The 22,192-nt window shown below is 38.9% G+C and overlaps 1 long non-coding RNA gene and 2 pseudogenes across 1 annotated transcript; all 3 read left to right on the top strand.

The window, feature by feature from the left end:
• The first annotated feature begins 773 nt into the window (after nucleotides 1–773).
• Nucleotides 774–3,082, top strand: LOC147580202 (52 kDa repressor of the inhibitor of the protein kinase pseudogene; annotated as a pseudogene).
• A 321-nt stretch (nucleotides 3,083–3,403) lies between these two features.
• Nucleotides 3,404–4,211, top strand: LOC112855591 (52 kDa repressor of the inhibitor of the protein kinase pseudogene; annotated as a pseudogene).
• A 4,452-nt stretch (nucleotides 4,212–8,663) lies between these two features.
• On the top strand, nucleotides 8,664–19,225 carry LOC147580201 (uncharacterized). Its single transcript, XR_015252630.1, has 2 exons — nucleotides 8,664–8,826; nucleotides 18,758–19,225. It is a non-coding gene; the product is annotated as an uncharacterized LOC147580201 (long non-coding RNA).
• Nucleotides 19,226–22,192: the final 2,967 nt, after the last annotated feature.

Here is a 22,192-nt window from a genome sequence, read left to right as displayed (position 1 = left end):
AAGAGCCTAAATGTCCATCAACTGATGAATGGATAAAGAAATTGTGGTTTATATACACAATGGAGTACTACGTGGCAATGAGAAAAAATGAAATATGGCCTTTTGTAGCAACGTGGATGGAACTGGAGAGTGTGATGCTAAGTGAAATAAGCCATACAGAGAAAGACAGATACCATATGGTTTCACTCTTATGTGGATCCTGAGAAACTTAAGAGAAACCCATGGGGGAGGGGAACAAAAAAAAAAAAAAGAGGTTAGAATGGGAGAGAGCCAAAGCATAAGAGATTGTTGAGAACTGAGAACAAACTAAGGGTTGATGGGGGGTGGGAGGGAGGAGAGGGTGGGTGATGGGTACTGAAGAGGGCACCTTTTGGGATGAGCACTGGGTGTTGTATGGAAACCAGTTTGACAATAAATTTCATATATAAATAAAAAAAAAAGATGATATTGCTAAAAAGAAAAAAAAAAGAAATTATGGATTCATTCTTGAACTTACTTGCTGTAGCTGACAGGTCTCATGCCCAGTACCCTTATTAGCCTCCCATGGTTAAATTTTTACAACTAGTTGTTATCCAGCAATATTCTATACTTTGCCAGGCTTAACAAACAAAAAGTATATAGGCAAACTACCCATAGGTGGGACAGCAACCACAAGTTGAAGAATCAAACTATTAAGTTAGAACAAGATTTCTTACAACTTTGGTACTATTGACATTCAGGTGACACTGTTTGACATAATTTTTTGTTGTGGGGTGGTCCTATTCATTGTTAGGATGTTTAGTGGCATCTCTAGCCTCTACCTGCTAGATGCCAGTAGTGCCCCCCAACTCAAGTCATGTCAATCAAAAATGTCTCTAGATGTTGCTAGATGTCCCCAAGGGACAAAGCTGCCCCCAGCTGAAAACCCCTGGATTAGAAATAGAATTTTCCATGTGGTGTTTGTGTTCTCTCTGCTTCCTTTTTTAGAGGACATACTAGGGGATTACTACTGGGGGAGGTCATGGCTATCCTTTTTGGTAATAGACTTAAAGTGTTTCCTATTGGACTGAGATCCTCAGTTCCTCAGGAGCAAATGACCAGAGGCCTCCCTAGGTTTCCTTGCTGCATTGACTTTTTCATGGGGTGGCTCATTAAATTTTTTTTTAATGTTTATTTGTTTTTGACAGAGAGAGAGAGAGACAGAGCATGAGCGGGGAGGGGCAGAGAGAGAGGGAGACACAGAATCCGAAGCAGGCTCCAGGCTCTGAGCTGTCAGCACAGAGCCCGATGCAGGGCTCAAACCCACAGACGGCGAGATCATGACCTGAGCAGAAGTTGGGCACTCAACCAAATGAGCCACCCAGCACCCCAAGGGGTGGCTCATTAAAAAGATAGTTGATTTCATCAGAACAAGGAAGCAAGAGAAAAAGAGAAAATGCAAGCAAGACCAAGTCAGTCTTTTGTAACTTAATCTCTGAAGTGATATCCATCAATTTTGCCTATTCTGTTCATTAGAAGTAATGAACTAGGGCCAGCCCATACTCAGGCAGACTCACTGGGGGCCACTTTAGACACCTGACTACACTGGGATGCAAGGGAGGTAAAATTTTTTTGAAAGTCTGCATGTCTTAAAAAGGTCTTTTTTCTACTCTCATATTTAATCAATAGTTTAAGCATAGAATTCTAGGTTGAAGGTGATGGGCTGGCTCTCCTCCCCTAACCTACCTGAGGGTGAGCTGCCCTAAGAAGATAGGAATGGGAGAGCTGGACCTGCAGGGAAGGGACACCTAACTCCTTCACAGCCTCCACTGCACAAGGAAGAGTCAGGCCTGTTCTTCTTCAGGCTCCCCGGGGGGACCTGGCCAGATGCAGAAGTAGCTGAAGATTATAGAAGAGCAGACTTAAAAGATAAAACTTAGAAGAGACAACATTACTGATTATGTGCCAAACACTTGGAGACCCCTACAATCTGCAGAACTAGTCCTTATAGGACAAATTTTTATCGTACAAGTTGTCTGAACAATCTGCATTATAAACATAGAAAGTGAATAAAAGAACTGAGTGAAGATGAAATCAGGACATTGAAACATAAAAAAAAAAAAAAAGAGAGAGAAAAAAATTGATGAACCTTCTGTCCAGGAACAAAACAATAAAGACATACACAGCTATGCCTAGAACCCCAATGCGGGAGGTAAAGAACTGGATGAAGACATTTTACCTCTAACTCTTGAAGAGAAGGAAAACAATACCTAAAATCTTTATTTGAAATTTTGATTCTTATGTAAACAAAATCTACCTCTGGAAGGACCTGAAGCTGATGAAATCCCATAAACTCTCTATATTCCTGTATCTTTCAAGCATTGCTGAAGTGCAGGATAAATTCTAGTGAAGAGGTCTTGAGAAAGCACTTCAAGGCACCAACTAACAAGTTCCATTGAAAAACAGCAAGAGTCAGACACTGGATCTGTGAGTGCTGCACTCAGGAAGAAACCATCAGGCAACTGAGATTCACTTCCCTTTCATGATCACTGGTGGTATGTGGACATAGTAGGGGAACACCCACCTGTTGATGAATCCATACCTGGGAGAAGAATTTGTGGGCTTCTTGCCCTATGAAGATAATGTCTGCCTTAATGAAGATAATTTTGGGTGTGAAATTACACACAGTAATAACTGTGAAGTGGGGACTAAATATGGAGTACTGTCAAGGCCAGGAGTACCATATGTCCAGTAGATTTTCATCAAAAATGAAAACTGCTTCAAGACTTTTAGAGAAATAGTCCTAAGCTCTCTACACACTCTGCTCTTCCTGTGCCTTAAATATGTGGTTGGCAAACCAGTGCCTGTTATGGCAGTATCAGTTGCATTGGGAACGATTGAGGAAGTCTGTTCTTTTACCCATCAATCACCACAACTCATATATGACAATGTAATTTCTGTATTTTCTCAGAACAATGAAGAAAAGAGTAATGACCTGAAGGAAACTTGTCATTCTCAATTGAGAGATGAGCATGGTGTTTTTGAAATTTTTATAGATTTCCTACAAGCACTTGTTTTATGTTTAGATGGTATAGTGACATAAGTATTAGATGGAATAACTGTAACTGGCCGAGAATCTGTCCCTCTGCCATCAACAGATTTTAATTTTATTTTTGTCATTACTGTTCTTAAAAATAGCCTATCTTGGGGCACCTAGGTGGCTCAGGCAGTTAAGCATCCAACTCTTGGTTTTGGCTCAGGTCATGAAATCATGGTTTCAAGCCCCGCAGTGCGCTCTGTGCTGGCAGTGCAGAGCCTGCTTGGGATTCTCTGTCTCCCTCTCTCTCTGCTCCGTGCCCCCTGGCCCCCACTCACGCTGTCTCTATCTCTCTCAAAATAAATAAATACTTAAAAAAAAAAAAAAGTCCTATCTTTTACAAGAGTCCTTGGACAAAATCCCCACATGACAAATCTTGGATGTTTTCTTTGCAGCTAGCAGCTTCTCTGCAGTTTTGCATTCACTAATAAGGTGATGGAAAACTCTAAAACTTACCACCGATTTTGGCTTGAGGAAGCCATAAATTTGATAACCAACCTGATATTCAAATGAAACTCCCTAAGAAATTCCACAGAGCTCAGCAAGGTAACTTGGAATCTCAACTAACCTCTGAGAATTACTATAAAAGATTCCTAAGTGTTGCAGGACAAGTAATAACAGGACAAGTTATTACTCAGGAACTTAAAGATATATTCTCAGAACAACACCTCAAAGCCTGAAAATGCTTATTTTGGGTATTGTCTGTCAGGGGACAGCTCAAATTCAACGTAACAGAGAGCCCCATGCTGACTGACTTGTACAGAAGTGACTTAGCCAATCCTGACACTCTCAGCCCAGCTTCCCTGTTAGAAAATCACATAGAAACACAGAAGGAAAGAGGTAGAGCTCCCATCCACCACTTAGGAAGCCCTCCATCTGCCTGGCTTCAAGTTTCTTCCTAATGTTTATGCATTGCTGAAAGTCTTGTGTATTCTTCCTGTGATTTGTTTGAGAATGACTGCTGTGAAAACACTCAAAAGCATCTCAAAAGCATTCCTGGGGAACACTTTGACAGAATGAAGGTTAAGGAACTTGGCTTTGCCTAACATAAATGTTTTATATAAAACATTATCTGTATTTAATGGTAGACCCATATATCAATCTCTACACAAACAAGTCAGTGCTACACAAACAAGTCAGAATTGCCTACAGGTAATTGATAAACCATAAAAAAATACCTTTAAAAATGCTTAAAAATAGGTTTTCTTCTATGTTTAAAATTTGAAGGCAAAGTTGTAAGATATATGTAGGCTGTTTAATCACTGAACATCTTTTTCTATGGGCCTCTTACTGAATATATCAGCCACTTGGTTCGTTTGAGCAACCACTATTTTAATGCTCACACCTTGAAGATATATTTGTTCTTCCAGAAGACAGTATTACAAGTACCATATTTCATTTCTGCATGATCTCCAGTTCTGGCACTCTAGGAATGTTTAAAATCATTTTGGATATAACATTTATTATCACTGAAGATCCAATTGTATTGAGTTATCACTTCTTTGAAGGAATAAATTTTGGGGAGGTGTGGGAGGAAAAAATAGATTTTATAAAATGTTACAAAGAAATTTACAATTGACCTTTGACTAGTTGGGTTTTTAAGTATATTGTTAAAGATTTGTAATGTACAGTTAATGGAATTATCAAGGAAAGGAAAACGGTGAGCTCATTAAACAAGAGTGTCAGTGCAGGTTTTATCTTTGTTAAGTGAACCTAAAGCAACAAGTTACAGTTGAAGTTCAAATGGAAGTGACTGCCATCCCTGTTCCATATCTGGTTGTTGTATTTGTTATTTTATTGAGCGTACACCTTTCTGAGTCTTAAGCTTTTAATCAGGTATATGTTAAACACTTCTGTTTCATGATCAAACCAGAATCAGAGGCCATGGATACTGACAATTGGTATATCTATTTTCTTCTGTCTTTTTCTGTGACTGTATCTACTTCCTCATCTTGATCTGGAAAACTTACAAAAATAAGGGGCTTGTGGTTTATCTAAGAATAATGCAGAAAATATGGCTATTATTTTTAGTGAGGAAAATCAATTTTATTTCAATCTAAATAATAAGTGAATTTTAATTTCATCTTATTTCAGTGAAATAAGCTTATTTCAATCTAAATAAAATATGGGTTTTTTTTTTCAAATTTGTTTTAAAGAAAACATTATTCCCAGATGGGTTCACTGGTGAAATCTACCAAACATTTAAGGAAGAAATCACACCAATTCTCCATAATCTCATCCTAAAAATATAAGCAGAAGGAACACTTCCTAACTGCTTCTAAGAGGCCAGAATTACCATGATACCAAAACCAAAGACATTACAAGAGAAAGAAACTATAGACAGACTCTCATGAATATAGATGCTAGAATATTTAACAAAATATTAGTAAACCAAATCCAATAATGTATAAAGAGAATTATATGCCATGAACAAATGGGATTTATCCCAGGTAAGCAAAGTTGGTATAAGATTTGAAAATCAATTCATGTAATCCATTATGTCAATAGGTTAAAAAACTTACATGATCATATCAATAGATGCAGAAAAAGTATTTGACAAAATCCCACTCCCATTCTTCATAAAATCTATCAGAAAACTAGGAATAGAGGGAAGCTTCCTCAACTTGATAACAACTAACATCATACTTAATGGTGAGAACTAGAAGATTTCCCACTAAGATCAGGAACAAGGCAAGAATGTCCCTTTCCACCTTGGCAGGGTGGAACATCACTCTGGAAGTCCTTGCTAATGCAATAGGGCAAGAAAAGGAAATAGAAGGTAAACAAATTGGGAAGGAGGAAATAAAACTGTCTTTATTCACAAATGAAGTGATTGTCTATGTAGCAAATCTGAAAAAATCAACAGAAAAACTCCTGGAACTATTAAGCAATTATAGCAAAGATGCAGGATAAAAGATTAATACAAAAGCCAATCACTTCTCAATTTACCAACAATGAAGTGGAATTTGAAATAAAGCAAGGTTCTAAATGGCTACATAATCATCCCAATGTCATTTATTTACTAATTCTTTTCCACATTGATTTCAAATGATGCCTGCATCATACAAAAAATTCCCATATATATTTTCAATTTTTAGACTCTCAAATACTATTTCATTTAAGTGTAGATTTCTGCATAATATACCAAACTGTTTTTACCATTGTAATTTGAAGATTAAATATCTAATTGGGTCAGTGTATTAGTAATTATTCCTGCATAGCAAATTACCCCAAAATGTAGCATCTTAAAACAACATTTATTATTTTGCACAATTTCTAGAGTCCAGGAATCTGGTAGCAGCTTAACTGAGCAGTTTTGGCTGTCTCTTACAAGACTGCCGTAGAGGTGCTGGCTGGGGCTGCAGTCATTTCAAGGCTTGACTGGGGTTGAAGAACCCACTACTAAGCCCACTGACATTGTTGACAGACATCAGTTCCTCACTTAATGTTGACCAGAGGTTTTAGTTCCCTGTCATGTAGGACTCTCCATAGGGCTGCTCACAACATGGCAACTTGCTTCCTCCAGGGGAGAGACTGGGGAGCGGGAGGATGCCCAGGATGGCAGCCACAGTCTTTTATAACCCTATCTTGAAAATGACATACCATTACTTTTGTCATATGCTACTGGTCAGACCAACCCTGGTTTAATAGGTTTCCAGATTTAACAAATAAAAATATAGTACTCCCAGTTAAACTTGATTTTCAGATAAAAACCAAGACTTTTTATTATAACTATGTTGCATGCAATATTGAAGATACACTTATACTAAAAAATATGCATTGCTTGTCTGAAACTCAAATTTAGTTGGGCATTCTATATTTTATCTGTCAACCTTACCCTGGTACAGTGTGGGAGGGGACAACATGAGGGTGTGAAAACCAGAAGACAGACAGAGATCATTAGAATCCATCTTGGAGGCTGGCTGCCAGAGCTAAGTCTTCCCTTATAAGTCTTTATTTATTTTTTTTTCTGATCAGTTTCATGTAATTACTCTTCTAGTTGAACTGAAAATTAAGTTACAAAAAAAATGCAGTTATAGTTTTGGGGGGATTTCATTGAATCCATAGATTAAGGCAGTAAAAATAGACATATTTATAGCACGGAGTCTTCTGATCAAGACTTTCTACATCCTTGGGGCACCTCAGTGGCTCAGTGGGTTGAGCATCAGACTTCGGCCCCGGTCATGATCTCATGGTTCATAGAGCTTACTTTGGATCCTCTGTCCCTCTCTCTCTCTGCCCCTCCCCAGCTGGTGCTCTCGATCTCAAAAATAAACATTTTTTTAAAAAAGACATTTTACAGGCTCTACTAAGTTTTATATTTTTATTCATCTAGATTCTGTATATTTCCTATTACGGTTTGCTGGTATTGCTGTTTTGATTTGATATTGTAATAATTTTACCTATAATATTTTGAACAGGTTGTGGTTTAAATATAAAAATGCTACTGATTGTTACACATTTATTTTCTAAGGTTGACTTACTGAATACTCCTCGTGTTTCTTCTTTTTAAAGTTTATTTTGAGAAAGAGAGAGAGAAAGAGCGAGCATGCACGGGCGGCAGAGAAAGAGAGAGAGAGACTCACAAGTAGACTCCGCGCTGTCAATTAAGAGCCCAGGCAGGGGCTTGAACTCACAAACTGTGAGATCATGATCTGAGCTGAAATCAAGAGTTGGACGCTCAGCCAACTGAGCCACACAGGCGCCCCAAATACTCTTTAACTCTTAATAACTTTTAAGTTGATTCCCTTAGGTTTTCCGGTATATTGTGTCATCTGCAAATAATAATAATTTGCCACCTCCTTTTTAATGTTTAAACCTCTTATTTTGTTCTTTTGATTGATTACACTATAAAGCAGTTATCACTTTTATGAGAAAAATTTAGGACTAGGAAGTCTTCTGAATTGGGTAAAGTAATATATCGGAAAACTATTCTACACATTTTATTATTTAAATTGAGATATAAATGTGCTATGCTGTTTCCAAACTACCTTCCCCAAATGCTTAGAACCAAAACTTGCGACATTAAAAGCTTCCCAGAATTTTTGTTTGTTTAAATATCCCATATCTGCATTGCAACAGAGTCTGGCTTCCAGACAGTATCCTGACTTTTTCCTTACTTAACATTTCAGGCAAAATGTTCAAGGAGGACTTTTCACAGTACTTTAGACATGTCACTTCCCAAAGAATTTAATACATAATAAGCTTTGGATCCGAATCACACTTGTAAAGATAAATAAGAGCAGAGTCCTTTGAAAATCCAGAATATAGGCCACAGCACAAAAACAACATAACCTAAGAGGAGAAGGAAAGACAAGGAAATGAGAGACTCAGCTCTCAGGGGAATGCTACATCCTTTGCCAGGCATTGGCTCCCATTCTTTATTTTTGGCTCCCATCTTTAACAAGAGTTGTTAACAATCTCTTGAGCATTGGGAGTGTCAGGTTTCTTTCCCATGAACCACTAAGGAGTAGCAGTCTGGTGGAAAGGGGAAGCTACAGGACTTGTCTTTTTTTTTTTTTTTTAGTGTTTATTTACTTTTGAGAGAGAGAGACAGAGCGTGAGCAGGGGGAGGGGGAGGGGCAGAGAGAGAGGGAGACACAGAATCTGAAGCAGGCTCCAGACTCCGAGCTGTCAGCACAGAGCCCTGACGTGGGGCTCGAATTCACGAAAGATGAGATCATGACCTGAGCCAAAGTCGGATGCTTAACCGACTGAGCCACAGGCACCCCGCTACAAGACTTGTCTTAACTTCATGTTGCTTCTGCATAGTAAGCACGCTGTTTTTACTTAGATTGCATGCTACACAACGATAAAAATAACATGTTTTCTAAATATGCTTTTATTTGTAATTCATAAACATTTTTCTTTTTATGTATTAATTATGATTCTGGAGGAGGGTTGCAAGGTTTATGAAAATTGGTGGGGGGAGCTAAAGCTCTCCTAGGCTACTCCTTTGTGTTACCAAGACTATAAAATAGCACTCTTCTTTTTTTTTGTTTGTTTATTTTAAGAGAGAGAGAGAGAGCACACACATGAGCAGGGGAAGGGCAGAGAGAAAGGGAGAGAGAGAATATCCCAAGCAGGCTCTATGCTGTCAGCACAGAGTCCGACATGGGGCTTGATCCCACAAACCCTGAGCCAAGAATCAAGAGTTGGACACTTCACCAACTGAGCCATCCACGCGCCCTTACAATAGCACTGTTCTAAACTGTATACAAGTAGGAAGCTTAAAAAGATATAATTCTCACTTTCAAAAAAGCACAGTCCAAAGATGCAAGCAAATAGGTACAGAGAAAATGCAGAGTGAATAAAGAAGGTGAGTGAGGTAACTGAGGATTATAAGTACAGTACAGAATACTCAACCTCTTAGGTGCAAATGAAAACATTGATGTCGAGATCTAAGATTGATTTTTAAGCTCTGCCTTAACTCTGTGTTGATGATGGCAAAATATTCCTGTGCAGTGGAGGATAAGAAAAAGGAAGGAGATGTGCTTTTTTCTAACATAACCCAGTGATACGATCCTAAGCCATGATGAGCCTGGAGAGGCACTCACTCCCACAGTTTATTATGTAACAGCTTTTTGGGAAATAGGTAATAGGAGGTATTTTGAGTCCTATTGAGAGTTCAAATAAGGTCTGAAAACTGTAAAATGATCCAGATGGAGTGGCTTCAATCCAACACGTATTTATTGAGTACATATGTATCAGGCACTATGTTGGGGACAAGACATGGTCTCTATCTTCCAGTCAAGGGAAGAAGTTTTCACCTCTGTCATCTCAGAATCACACTCAGGATCTTACCTATACATAGCAACCTGAGAGGATCCATCAAAATAAGTGGTCTTGCATTTCTAGAAGCTTCTTGTCCTTAAGATGTGTCCTCCATCTGAACAGAATACAAAAAACAAAATGTAAAATGTGCTGCCTTGTTCTCCTTAACTCTCAAATACCCAGCCCGGGGCGGGGGGGGGGGGGGGGGGCGGGGGGGAACCACTAAAAATTTAAGCTGATTTTGCTATTGCTCCATAGAAGGAAAGAGTTAACAGCAATTTTTAACTTAATGAATGCCAAGTGTGAACTAATTTAAACCAAATATGCCAGTCCAAGCCATTCTGTTGGGCAGTAGATTGGAGCAAACTCCATCGTAGCCTGGTTAAGTGATGTCCACCAGAACCCAAATGCCTGGGGAGGAGCAATTTAATTAACATTCTACACTGAACTCTTGATTCTTATCCATCATCCTGTCCTCCAAAACTTCTCTCCCTGCAAGTCTTCACCCAAGAAAATGTCAACCTGTGCACCCAGCCACTTGCTCAATCCAGAGATGTTAATGCATCTGCTCTCTGACCTCCCACATCCAAGTCCTATCAATTCTACCTCCAACATATCTTGAATCCATCTACTTTTCTTTCTCCTAACACCATCCTAATCCAAGTCGTCTATATCTCCCACCTACAAAACTGGTGTTACTTCCACCTTGACCTCTATCAAACTCCTCCGCTAGAGATGTGATTTGATTTAACTCGTTTTTTGGATATTTCTCCTCTCAGAATGTAAGCTCCATGAAGACAAAGACAATGTCTGATTTTCTCCCCTGGGTTATTGCTAATGCCTAGCATATAGTAGGTGTCAATAAAACTTGTTGAGGGGCACTTGGGTGGCTCAGTCAGTTGAGCATCTGACTCTTGATTTCAGCTCAAGTCATGATCCCAGGGCCATGGGATCAAGCCCTCAATAGGGCTGGGTGCTGAGCGTGGAGCCTGTTTAAGATTCTCTCTCTTTCCTTCTGCCCCTCTTCCCTGATTGTGTGCTCTCGCTCTCTCTCTCAAATAAAAATTTAAAAATAAATAAAAATAAAACTTGTTGAGAGAATGAACACATGAATGTTTTGTAAAATCCCTTCATGACAGAAGTCCTCTTCTCTAAAACAGTTACAGCTCAGAGTCTATTCTCTTAAAAGTCTTTTTTACCATCAGAGCCTCATGGAACCAATTCTTCAGAGAACTGAATCTTTTTTCTTCTTTCAGGCTGATTGTATGGTAACCTTTTAGCAGAGCCTTTTAGGAAGAAATCAGAGTAAGAGCTCTGATAGAGTATGACTAAGGAAATAACCCAGGCTCTTTTCTAAAGCTTTGGAAAGAAGCAGAGAAATTTTATAGACAAAAACACCCTCATTGAAATAGAGCCTTTGAGACAATACTGCCATCTGATGGCAATAATCTTAATCTGCAGGCAGCCAAAAGAACTCTGCTTTGCCTTTGTCTAAAGTTTTCTGAAATTTTACAACCATGGTTTGTTTTTGTTTGTTTTTCTGGTGTTTCTCATTTTATTTTATTTATTTATTTTCAATATATGAAGTTTATTGTCAAATTGGTTTCCATACAACACCCAGTGCTCATCCCAAAAGGTGCCCTCCTCCATACCCATCACCCACCCTTCCCTCCCTCCCACCCCCCATCAACCCTCAGTTTGTTCTCAGTTTTTAAGAGTCTCTTATGCTTTGGCTCTCTTCCACTCTAACCTCTTTTTTTTTTTTTTTCCTTCCCCTCCCCCCATGGGTTTCTGTTAAGTTTCTCAGGATCCACATAAGAGTGAAACCATATGGTATCTTTCTTGTATGGCTTATTTCACTTAGCATCACACTCTCCTACAACCATGGTTTTAACCCTGGTATGAATCTCCTTTGATCCATCACAACTTCTATTCTGGAAATTTATGCCTTCAAGTTCTGGGAAATTTCCTTGAATTATTTCTTTGATGTTTTTCTCCTCACCATTTTCCCTGTCCTTGTTTTGTTTGGAATTCCTGTAACTTGGATATTAAATCTCCAGAACTGATCTTTTTTTATATTTCTTATCCTTTTTCTTCCACTTTCCTAAGTGTTTTCTTGTAGGTTTTTGTTTCTTTTTTTATTTTCTTTTTTAGTGTTTATTTTTGAGAGAGAGAGAGCAAGAAATAGAGACAGAGCACGAGTGGGTAAGGAGCAGAGAGACAGAGGGAGGCACAGAATCTGAAGGAGGCTCCAAGGCTCTGAGCTGTCAGCACAGAGCCTGATGCAGGGCTCAAACTCACAAGCAGTGAGATCATGACCTGAGCAGAAGTTGGACACTAAACCGACTGAGCCACCCAGGTGCCCCTGTACTACTTTTTAAGAAGTGATGATTTTGGCTCCAAAAAAGTATTGTTGAAAATCCTGTTGATAAAATTAAACTTGAGTTTATTCCTACTGAGGGAGAGCACTAACTGGACAGTCTACTAGTAGCTTCTCAGAGGGGGAAGAGCAAAGTTGAGATATTTGTGAGATTCCGAAGACTGGTTTAAGGCGGGTCTTTCAACGCTACCACTTGATTAGGATTGAACAAAGATAATAGTTAGGGATGGAGGACACAGCAAGGATTTTGAGATGGGATCAGAGTCTTGAGGGATAAACTGTCACCTGATCCTACAGGTTAGCTAACCCGTTTGTGTTCATTTAAATGGGCTTCCTGGGCAAGGAAATTCCCAGAACAAAGTTATTTCTATCTTTATTGCCCTGTGAAAGAATTTCTTGTAATAGTAAAGTTCTGTTGGCGACAAGATTGAAACAGAAGTTTTATAAATGTAAACAGTAAGTTGTGTTAGCCTAGCCGGTTTCAGTTCTGAGGGGTCTCCTCACCTTGCATTTTCCTTACTTTTTGTTGACTTTTTCGCTGCTACTATATTATTTTCAATTTTACAAACATCTTTTTTTCTTCTGAATGTTCCTTTTGAATATGTTCTTTCCTTTGTGGGACAAGGATATCTACAAGGATAGGCAATAGGGTTTCTTAAACAAGTTTTCCTACCAACTTCATTGCCTCTAGTTTCTCTGAGTTCTTTTTTGTTCATTTTGGTCTCTTGCATGCTGCAGGCTTTCCTTGATTGCCTGAGGGTAAGCCTTGGCTGTTTAAGAGAGGAAGACCAATAGCAGGGGTGAGGCAGGATAGGAGGTTGGGTTGGTCAGTGTAGGATGATCTTATTAGGATTGCAGGATTTTGCCCTTCTGGGCCTACCAAATTTCCCCAGTGAGGAAATCATCCAATCACCTGTGGACGGAGGCAGGAACGGAGTAAGCCTGGCTGCCAGCACTCTCAGAGCTGAGATGAAGAGGAGACTGATATGTCTCACCATCTGATGCTGACTTCCACGTAATTCCCATTTTCAGTACAGTATCCCTGTCCTCAGCTACCCCTCATTTTTTTTTCTCACTCACACTCCTCCTTTCAGAGGAGTACCTCTGAAAGTTACCTTCACTAGTACCTCTAATGCCTAAGCTGTCCTGTGGGTTCTGAGAATTGGCTTGCTCTGGCTTCCCTACTAACAGCTTAGTGAGTTTCTACTCTGCAAAGTCAGGTCCCACACTTCTTCCTGCTTTACGGCTTCCAAAATATGGTTGCTGTCATCTGTTCACCAAAAACTTATGCATTTTGAGCTTACTGTCTTTTTAGCGGACTTTGGATAAGCAGCAGAGTTAAATAAATGTGTTCATTTGATCACATTTAAGTAGGAGTCTGCATTATATTCCTAAGCCCCCCTCTAATTCTGAATTCTCCTATTTTAAGTGAATTTTCATTGAAGCAAGAGTAACATAGTTGGGAATGATAACCGAAACAAGTACCACTCAGGAATCTCATGTCCAAATTGATTAAGAGAAGACAGATAATTTTTCTTTTCAGTAATCAATCTGGGGAGGCTCAAAGACAAAATTTGAGGAACTATTTATATGATAACAAATGCACATCTTGGGGTGCCTGGCTGGCTCAGTTGGTTAAATGTCTGACTTCAGCTCAGGTCCTGATCTCACAGTTTTGTGAGTTCGAGCCCCGCGTTGGGCTCTGTGCCGACAGCTGAGAGCTTGGAGCCTGCTTCAGATTCTGTGTCTCCCTCTCTCTGCCCTTCCCCTGCTTGCTCTCTCTCTCAAGAATAAACATTAAAAAAAATTTTTTTAATGCACATTTTGACACAGAGTAGATGAAATAATCTTTTAATAACTGAACCTGAAACCTTATTATACATTTTAAGAGCAGCAGGGGTGGAAGAGAAGTTGAGGAGGTCTGCAGCCTCGTTCTTGATCCAGAGTGCAATAGCAACCTACCATCAGGCTTTAGGTAGTAAGATGGTAGAAGAAAGGCAGTGAAAGGAAAGATGTAGGAAACTTGGGTATCAGCTGGAAAGATAACTGAAGGAGGAAGAGACAATACCCCAAAAACAAGGGTTTTTTGTTTTTGTTTTTTAAAAAACAGGCAAGTCAGTCTTCTAAAATTCATAGAGAATAGCATGGAGCCTGATTAGCCAAAACAATACTGAGACACAAGAACAAAGAACAAAGTTGGAGGACTCCCCTCCCAATTTCAAAACTTCCTACATGGTTACAGTAATCTAAAAACTGTGTGGTACTGGCATAAGGACAGACAAAAAGACCAATGAAATGTAACTGAGAATCCAGAGATAAACCCATACATTTATGGCCAGTTGATTTTCAACAAGGATGCCAAGACCATTCAATGAGGAAAGAATAGTTTCCTCAATAAATGGTGCTAGGAAACTAGATATCCATACTGCTACCTCATACAATATACAAAAATTAACTAAAAATGGATCAACAACCTAAATGTAAAACTCTTAGGAAAAAGCATATGGGTAAATCTTCACAACTTTGGATTCTGAATGGATTCTTAGATAGGACATCAAAAGCACAAGCAAGAAAAAAAGATAAATTAGACCTCATCAAAATTAAGGACATTATCAGAAAAATGAAAAGATAGGCCCTAATAGATCTAAAGAATCGGGCCTATCTCATGCCTTAAAGACCTACCTTGGAGGCATTGTGTCCCATAGGGACATTAGGTCTCCTTCAGGATTTCATTACAAAGTGCATGATTCACCTCTTTACAAAAATAAATAGAAGTACAGAGAGAGAGAGAGAGAGAGAGAGAGAAATAAAAGAAAGAGAAAGAAAGAAAGACAGACAAATGTTAAAAGATGACCCGCAGGATAGGAGAAAAGTATTTGCAAATCATGTATCTGATAAAGGCTCTAGTGTTCAGAATATATTAAGAACTGTTACAACTCAACCACAAAAAGATAAGCAACCAAAAGTAAAAATGTGCCAAGAACTTGAATAAACATTTCTTCAAAGACGTTATACCAATGGCCAGCAAGCACAGGAAAAGATGCTCAGCATCTTTGATTATTACAGAAATGCAAATGAAAACCACAATGAAATACCACTCTATGCCCACTAGTGTGACTATTTTTAAAATAGAAAATAAGTGTTGACGAGGATCAGGAGAAATTAGAACCCTTGTGCGCTGCTGGTAGAAATGTAAATAGGGCAACTGCTATAAAAAACACTGAGGGTTCCTCAAAAAGTTAAGCATAGACTTACCATATGACCCAGCAATCCCACTCTTATGTATATACCCAGAAGTGAAAACAGGGGTTCAAACAAGTAGACGTACATACATTTTTTCATACTAGCATTACTCACAACAGCCAAAAGGTGGAATCAGTCCAGATGTCCTTTATATACATACACACACACATACATATATGGTGGAATTTTACTTGGTCATAAAAAGGAATGAAGTACTGATACATTCTACAACGTGGAGGAACCTCAAAAACACTAGGCTTGGGGCGCCTAGATGGCTCAGTCAGTTAAGCATCCAACTCTTGATTTCAGCTCGGGTCATGATCTCATGGTCTGTGAGTTCAGGTCCCACATTGGACACCACGCTAACAGTAGAGAACCTGCTTGAGATTCTTTCTTTCTCCTCCACCACTCTCACTCTCTCTCAAAAATAAACAAACATTAAAAAAAAAAAAACCACTAGGCTTAGTTACTGGAAGAAACCCAACCCTAAATGCCACTTATTATATGATTTTCCTTACATGAAATATCCAGAACAGGTTAATCTATAAAGACAGAAAGTAATTTTGTGGTAGCTAAAGACTTGGGATAGGGAAGAGTGAGGAGCAACTATGAGTACAGAGTTTTCTTTGGGGATAACGAAAAGGTTTTGGAACTTGATAGAGATGGTGATTTAACATCATGAATGTTCTAAGTATCACTGAATTATATATTTAAAATGGTTAATTTTGTTATGTGAATCTCATCTCAATTATTTTTTAATGTTTTGTTTATTTTTGAGAGACAGCATGAGCAGGGGAGGAGCAGAGAGGGGAACAGAAGATCCCAAGTGGGCTCTGTGCTGACAGTAGTCATGAACTGTGAGATCATGACCTGAGCCGAAGTCAGAGGCTCAACCAACTGAGCCACCCAGGCCCCCTCTCACCTCAATTTTTTAAAAAATTGAATGGAGATGCTGAAGGACCCATCAAAAAAGCCTTAGGAGCAAGACAAAAAGACCAAAAAACAAACAAAAAAAGTGAAACACATACAAATATAAAGCAAAAACAAAACCAGAAGGCATAAAACAGAATTTCTCCTTGTAAACAATGATGGATGTGAACATTCTTAGCTCAAAAAAAGGGGACAGAGTATACATAATCATAAAAGAAGCAAATGAAAGAATTTTCTAATTAGCAGAGTTCTGGGAATGCTGGTTGGATAGGTGAAATATCTAATTATCATTTTAAGTTCATTAAGATACTAAAGGGCAATAAACCTAAGTGGGATAGAGACAGGGAAGAACCCCTGCTTTTCTGAGAACTTAAGAATTAGAAGGAGATAGCTCAGATTGGTTTGAAATTGGATACAGAGTAGACTAGAAAAGAAAAACGATTGCACTAAGGATCAGGACTTACAGAGATATAATGTAAGACAGGAAGATAGTGAATACCTAACAGAGACTATTAAAGCTTTAAGAAATACACCATCTAAGTAATTTGAGAGGAAACCTGAATTGTATCACAATTATACATATGTGTATACAATGCACAGCATATACATATACTGTAGTACATGTGTTTTCAAACTCCAGGAGTTGAACCACAAGAGACAGGAAAATCTGAGGATTAATTAAGCTGTAATCTAACATCTTATTCTCAGGAAATAGTATCAAAAGGTTAGGGTAATGAGTGTATAAAGGTATGCATATGAATGTTCATTGCAGCATTGATTATCTTAGCAAAATAACTGATTCAAAGTAAACATTCACTAGTATGGGAATGGATAATTTATGGTAACCATACAATGAAATATTATGAAGACATTAAAAAGGGTGAGGTAGATTTTTATATATTGGTTTAGAAAGAGGTCTAAAACATAATGAAGTGGGGGGAAAGGAGATTGTAAAGCAATATATGGAGGTTTCCATTTTTGTGAAACCAAAGAAAACAAAAAGCCCCAAGGAATAAAATTCTATATATGTCTGTGTTAGCCTAGAAGAAAAATCTAGAAGACTGCACACCCAACTGTAAACAGTAGTTACCTCAGATGGTAATGGCTGGGAGACTGTACTTAACATAAGTAAAGTCCTTAGAACAGAGTCTGGCCCATAGTTGGTGTTCATTATGTGTTAACCACTATCATTTTTCTTTTATATAGTTTGATACTGAATTACTAAAAGGGATTATTTTTGTAATAAAAAAAATGTTCACAGAATGACAGAAAAACAAATGGTCAAAAACATATGAAAAGATGCCCAGTCTCATTAAGAATCAAGAAAATACAAGTTAAAATAACAGTATCAGGGCACCTGGGTGACTTAGTCATTTAAGCATCCAACTCTTGATTTCAGCTCAGGTCATGATCTCACAGTTTGTGCGATTAAGGCCTGCATTGGACTCTGTGCTGACAATGCAGAACCTGCTTGGGATTCTCTCTCTCTCTTTCTCTCTCTCTCCTCCCTCCCTCCCCCACTCATGCACGCTCTCTGTCAAAATAAAGAAATAAACATTTAAAAAAATAACAGTATTGGGGTGCCTGGGTGGCTCAGTTGGTTGAGTGTCCAACTTTGGCTCAGGTCATGATCTCACAGGTCGTGAGTTTGGGCCCTGCATTGGGCTCTGTGCTGACAGGTTAGAGCCTGGAGCCTGTTTCAAATTCTGTATCTCCCTCTCTTTCTGCCCCTCCCCAGTTCATGCTCATGTGTGTGCGCTCTCTCTCTCAAAAGTAAATAAACATTAAAAAAAGAATAACAGTATCATTTCCTGCCCATCATATTGGCAAAAAAGGAAAAGGTTTATAACATCCATTTTGGTGAAAATTTGACTAAACCAGCATTATCACACACAAGAATATCAATTTGCATCATATCTACCAAAGTTTAAAATATGTATATCCTGTGATCCAGCAATTTCACTTATAGATATCAAACCTAAAGATATAGTTGCCATACAAAGTGATACGCATAAGGATATTCACTGCTTAGCAGTGAAAAACTGTAAATAGGCTAATGTCCACCAGTGAAATGAAGACGAATGGAATTATGCAATCATTAAAAAAAGATCTCTATGTATCAACATGGAAAATTCTCTAAGAAGTGAAAAAAGTTAGTATCATATCTGTGCCAGTCATCAGTTATTGTCCCTCGACTCCAAATCTATCCTTCATTGCCCTGTTTTGTGATACTAGATAATTACATTTTTCCTTTGCCAGCTGATGGTTTTAAGCTGTATCACTAGGGGGTGCTAGAGGGACACTGCAGGAAGAAGGGGGATTCTCTTCCTGGTTCCTGGATACTTTCCTTGTTTTTGTTTTTTCCTTTGTATTAGAAGAACGCCCAGTGATGCTTGCCTACCATCAAGTTTCAACAGCACGACAATCAGGCAGCTTCCCAGTGAGTTTCAACAGAATTCTTGTGACTTCGCATTTAATTCTGCCAGCATCCTTGTGAGCAGTTTCCTGGAATCTCAGTGGTTTTCTGGAGAGTTTGTCAGCACTCCAACTCAGCAGTCCAGCCCACAGTTTCCTGCATTCCAGTCTCAATGCACAGCAATTCATCAAACTTCATCATCCAGTGACATCATCTGTCATACGCTCTTCCGTAAAGTCCAATTATTAGTCTTGGAGGAAAGGGGCCTCTTCCAAATTCGTTCCTTCCTTGAGTACATTGCCTCAACCTTAGAAGCCGTGGCTGCTCCCTATATCTGCTACTGTATTGTTTTAGAGTTCTTTTTACCCCTTAGTAGTTAATCCCATTACTAGTTAATAATTCTTTATATTAAATTTTCCCTGTTTAACATGTGGTTTCTGTTTCCTGACTGAGATCCTAGCTGATACAACATCTCATTTATATTTTAAAAAACTGTGTGTGTGTGTACATACTTATGTAAATATATAGATGACACAGAAAATACCAAATTATTATCAGTGATTATTACAGGAAAATGAATGGAATTACAAGTATAGGATAAAATAAGATTTTCTCGGGGCACCTGTGTGGCTCAGTTGGTTAAGCATCTGACTTCAGCTCAGGTCATGATCTCATGGTTCATGGGTTCAAGCCCCACATGGGCTCTGTGCTGACAGCTCAGAGCCTGGAGCCTGCTTCAGATTCTGTGTCTCCCTCTCTCTCTGCCCCTCCCCTGTTCACACTGTCTCTCTCTGTCTCTCAAATAAATAAATGTAAAAAAAATTTTTTTTGAAAAAAAATAAAAGAGGATTGTCTCATTTACTCTATATACTTCTCATTTTAATTTTTTTTTTTTTTTTTAAATTTTTTTTCAACGTTTATTTATTTTTGGGACAGAGAGAGACAGAGCATGAACGGGGGAGGGGCAGAGAGAGAGGGAGACACAGAATCGGAAGCAGGCTCCAGGCTCTGAGCCATCAGCCCAGAGCCTGACGCGGGGCTCGAACTCACGGACCGCGAGATCGTGACCTGGCTGAAGTCGGACGCTTAACCGACTGCGCCACCCAGGCGCCCCTTTAATTTTTTATAGTAAGCATTAATTCAGGTATTATATAATTCAAAACAACTACATATGTATTTAGTATATAAAATACATATATCATGCCAATTTCTAGGGATTAAAACATGGTATTAGAGGACTGCTTCACGACTGAGGGTTGCTCTTGGAGAGATTAACTATAAACAGAAAAGATGATACATTGGGATGTATGGCTGGCTCAGTCAGTAACGCATGTGACACTTGATCTCGAAGTTGTAGGTCTGAGCTCCATGCTGGGTATAGAGATTGAAAATCAAATCTTTGGGGGAAAAAAGTGACAAATTATAAAAAGGCAATGACTAGTGTGAAAAAGACAAATTCTAAGTGCTAAGGATTTGAGATTACTGCATAATTTTATGAGATGCCAGAAATTATGGCACTGCTCACAGGGTCAAGGGTTGCACATGCAGGAAAAATGGCAATAGGAAGATAACCAACTCCAGTTTCATGGTATCAGTAAGCAGAAGTTAGTACAGAGAGTCTAAGATGATCATTTATAGGTTTAGAGCTTGCCTAAGCCACTCCTAAAACCTGGAGGCCTCGAGTTTAGGGGAAGGCAATAGAGTAAGCCCTAAAGTGCCAGCAATTGTCATTCCAATGATTTCCAGCTTTATTTCTCAACTTCTTCCAACCCCTGCCTAATTGCCAATTCCAGAGAAGCCATGGCAAAATCTACTGCCACAGTCAGAGCTGTAAAGTCAGCATTCCCTAACTTAACAGGGAACCCAAAATATAAATTTCTCTTAAGATAGGAGTGTTTTTTTATAGAACCAAAATAAGGGAATGAGCTCAAGGTAGTGAAGCAGACTTACATGCTATTCATATACAGTATAGATAACTGAACTTGCAAAACATATAAAGAGCTTTAGACTTAAAAAATGGAAACTGTAGTGTGATTAAAGAAAAAAAAAAAGCATTCAGACTGAATTGGAATCACAGTCCTAGCACTATCTAGGATTTCTTTTTACTCAATTAGTTAATTGAGTTTGTTTTTTTTTATTTATATATGAAATTTATTGTCAAATTGGTTTCCATAGAACACCCAGTGCTCATCCCAAAAGGTGCCCTCCTCAATACCCATCACCCACCCTCTCCTCCCTCCCACCCCCCATCAACCCTTAGTTTGTTCTCAGTTCTCAACAGTCTCTTATGCTTTGGCTCTCTCCCATTCTAACTTTTTTTTTTTTTTTCCTTCCCCTCCCCCATGGGTTCCTGTTAAGTTTCTCAGGATCCACATAAGAGTGAAACCATATGGTATCTGTCTTTCTCTGTATGGCTTATTTCACTTAGCATCACACTCTCCAGTTCCATCCACGTTGCTACAAAAGGCCATATTTCATTTTTTCTCATTGCCACGTAGTACTCCATTGTGTATATAAACCACAATTTCTTTATCCATTCATCAGTTGATGGACATTTAGGCTCTTTCCATAATTTGGCTATTGTTGAGAGTGCTGCTATGAACATTGGGGTACAAGTGCCCCTATGCATCAGTACTCCTGTGTCCCTTGGATAAATTCCTAGCAGTGCTATTGCTGGGTCATAGGGTAGGTCTATTTTTAATTTTCTGAGGAACCTCCACACTGCTTTCCAGAGCGGCTGCACCAATTTGCATTCCCACCAACAGTGCAAGAGGGTTCCCGTTTCTCCACATCCTCTCCAGCATCTATAATCTCCTGATTTGTTCATTTTGGCCACTCTGACTGGCGTGAGGTGATACCTGAGTGTGGTTTTGATTTGTATTTCCCTAATAAGGAGCGACGCTGAACATCTTTTCATGTGCCTGTTGGCCATCCGGATGTCTTCTTTAGAGAAGGGTCTATTCATGTTTTCTGCCCATTTCTTCACTGGGTTATTTGCTTTTCGGGTGTGGAGTTTGGTGAGCTCTTTATAGATTTTGGATACTAGCCCTTTGTCCGATATGTCATTTGCAAATATCTTTTCCCATTCCGTTGGTTGCCTTTTAGTTTTGTTGGTTGTTTCCTTTGCTGTGCAGAAGCTTTTTATCTTCAAAAGGTCCCAGTAATTCACTTTTGCTTTTAATTCCCTTGCCTTTGGGGATGTGTCGAGTAAGAGATTGCTACGGCTGAGGTCAGAGAGGTCTTTTCCTGCTTTCTCCTCTAAGGTTTTGATGGTTTCCTGTCTCACATTCAGGTCCTTTATCCATTTTGAGTTTCTTTTTGTGAATGGTGTGAGAAAGTGGTCTAGTTTCAACCTTCTGCATGTTGCTGTCCAGTTCTCCCAGCACCATTTGTT

Source organism: Puma concolor, chromosome B3 (assembly GCF_028749965.1).
Source record: "Puma concolor isolate L17-30 chromosome B3, mPumCon1.1.hap2, whole genome shotgun sequence".
Classification (NCBI taxonomy): domain Eukaryota; kingdom Metazoa; phylum Chordata; class Mammalia; order Carnivora; family Felidae; genus Puma; species Puma concolor.
Note: the sequence above shows the minus strand (reverse complement) of the source record. Positions and strands in the feature narration are given on the sequence as shown.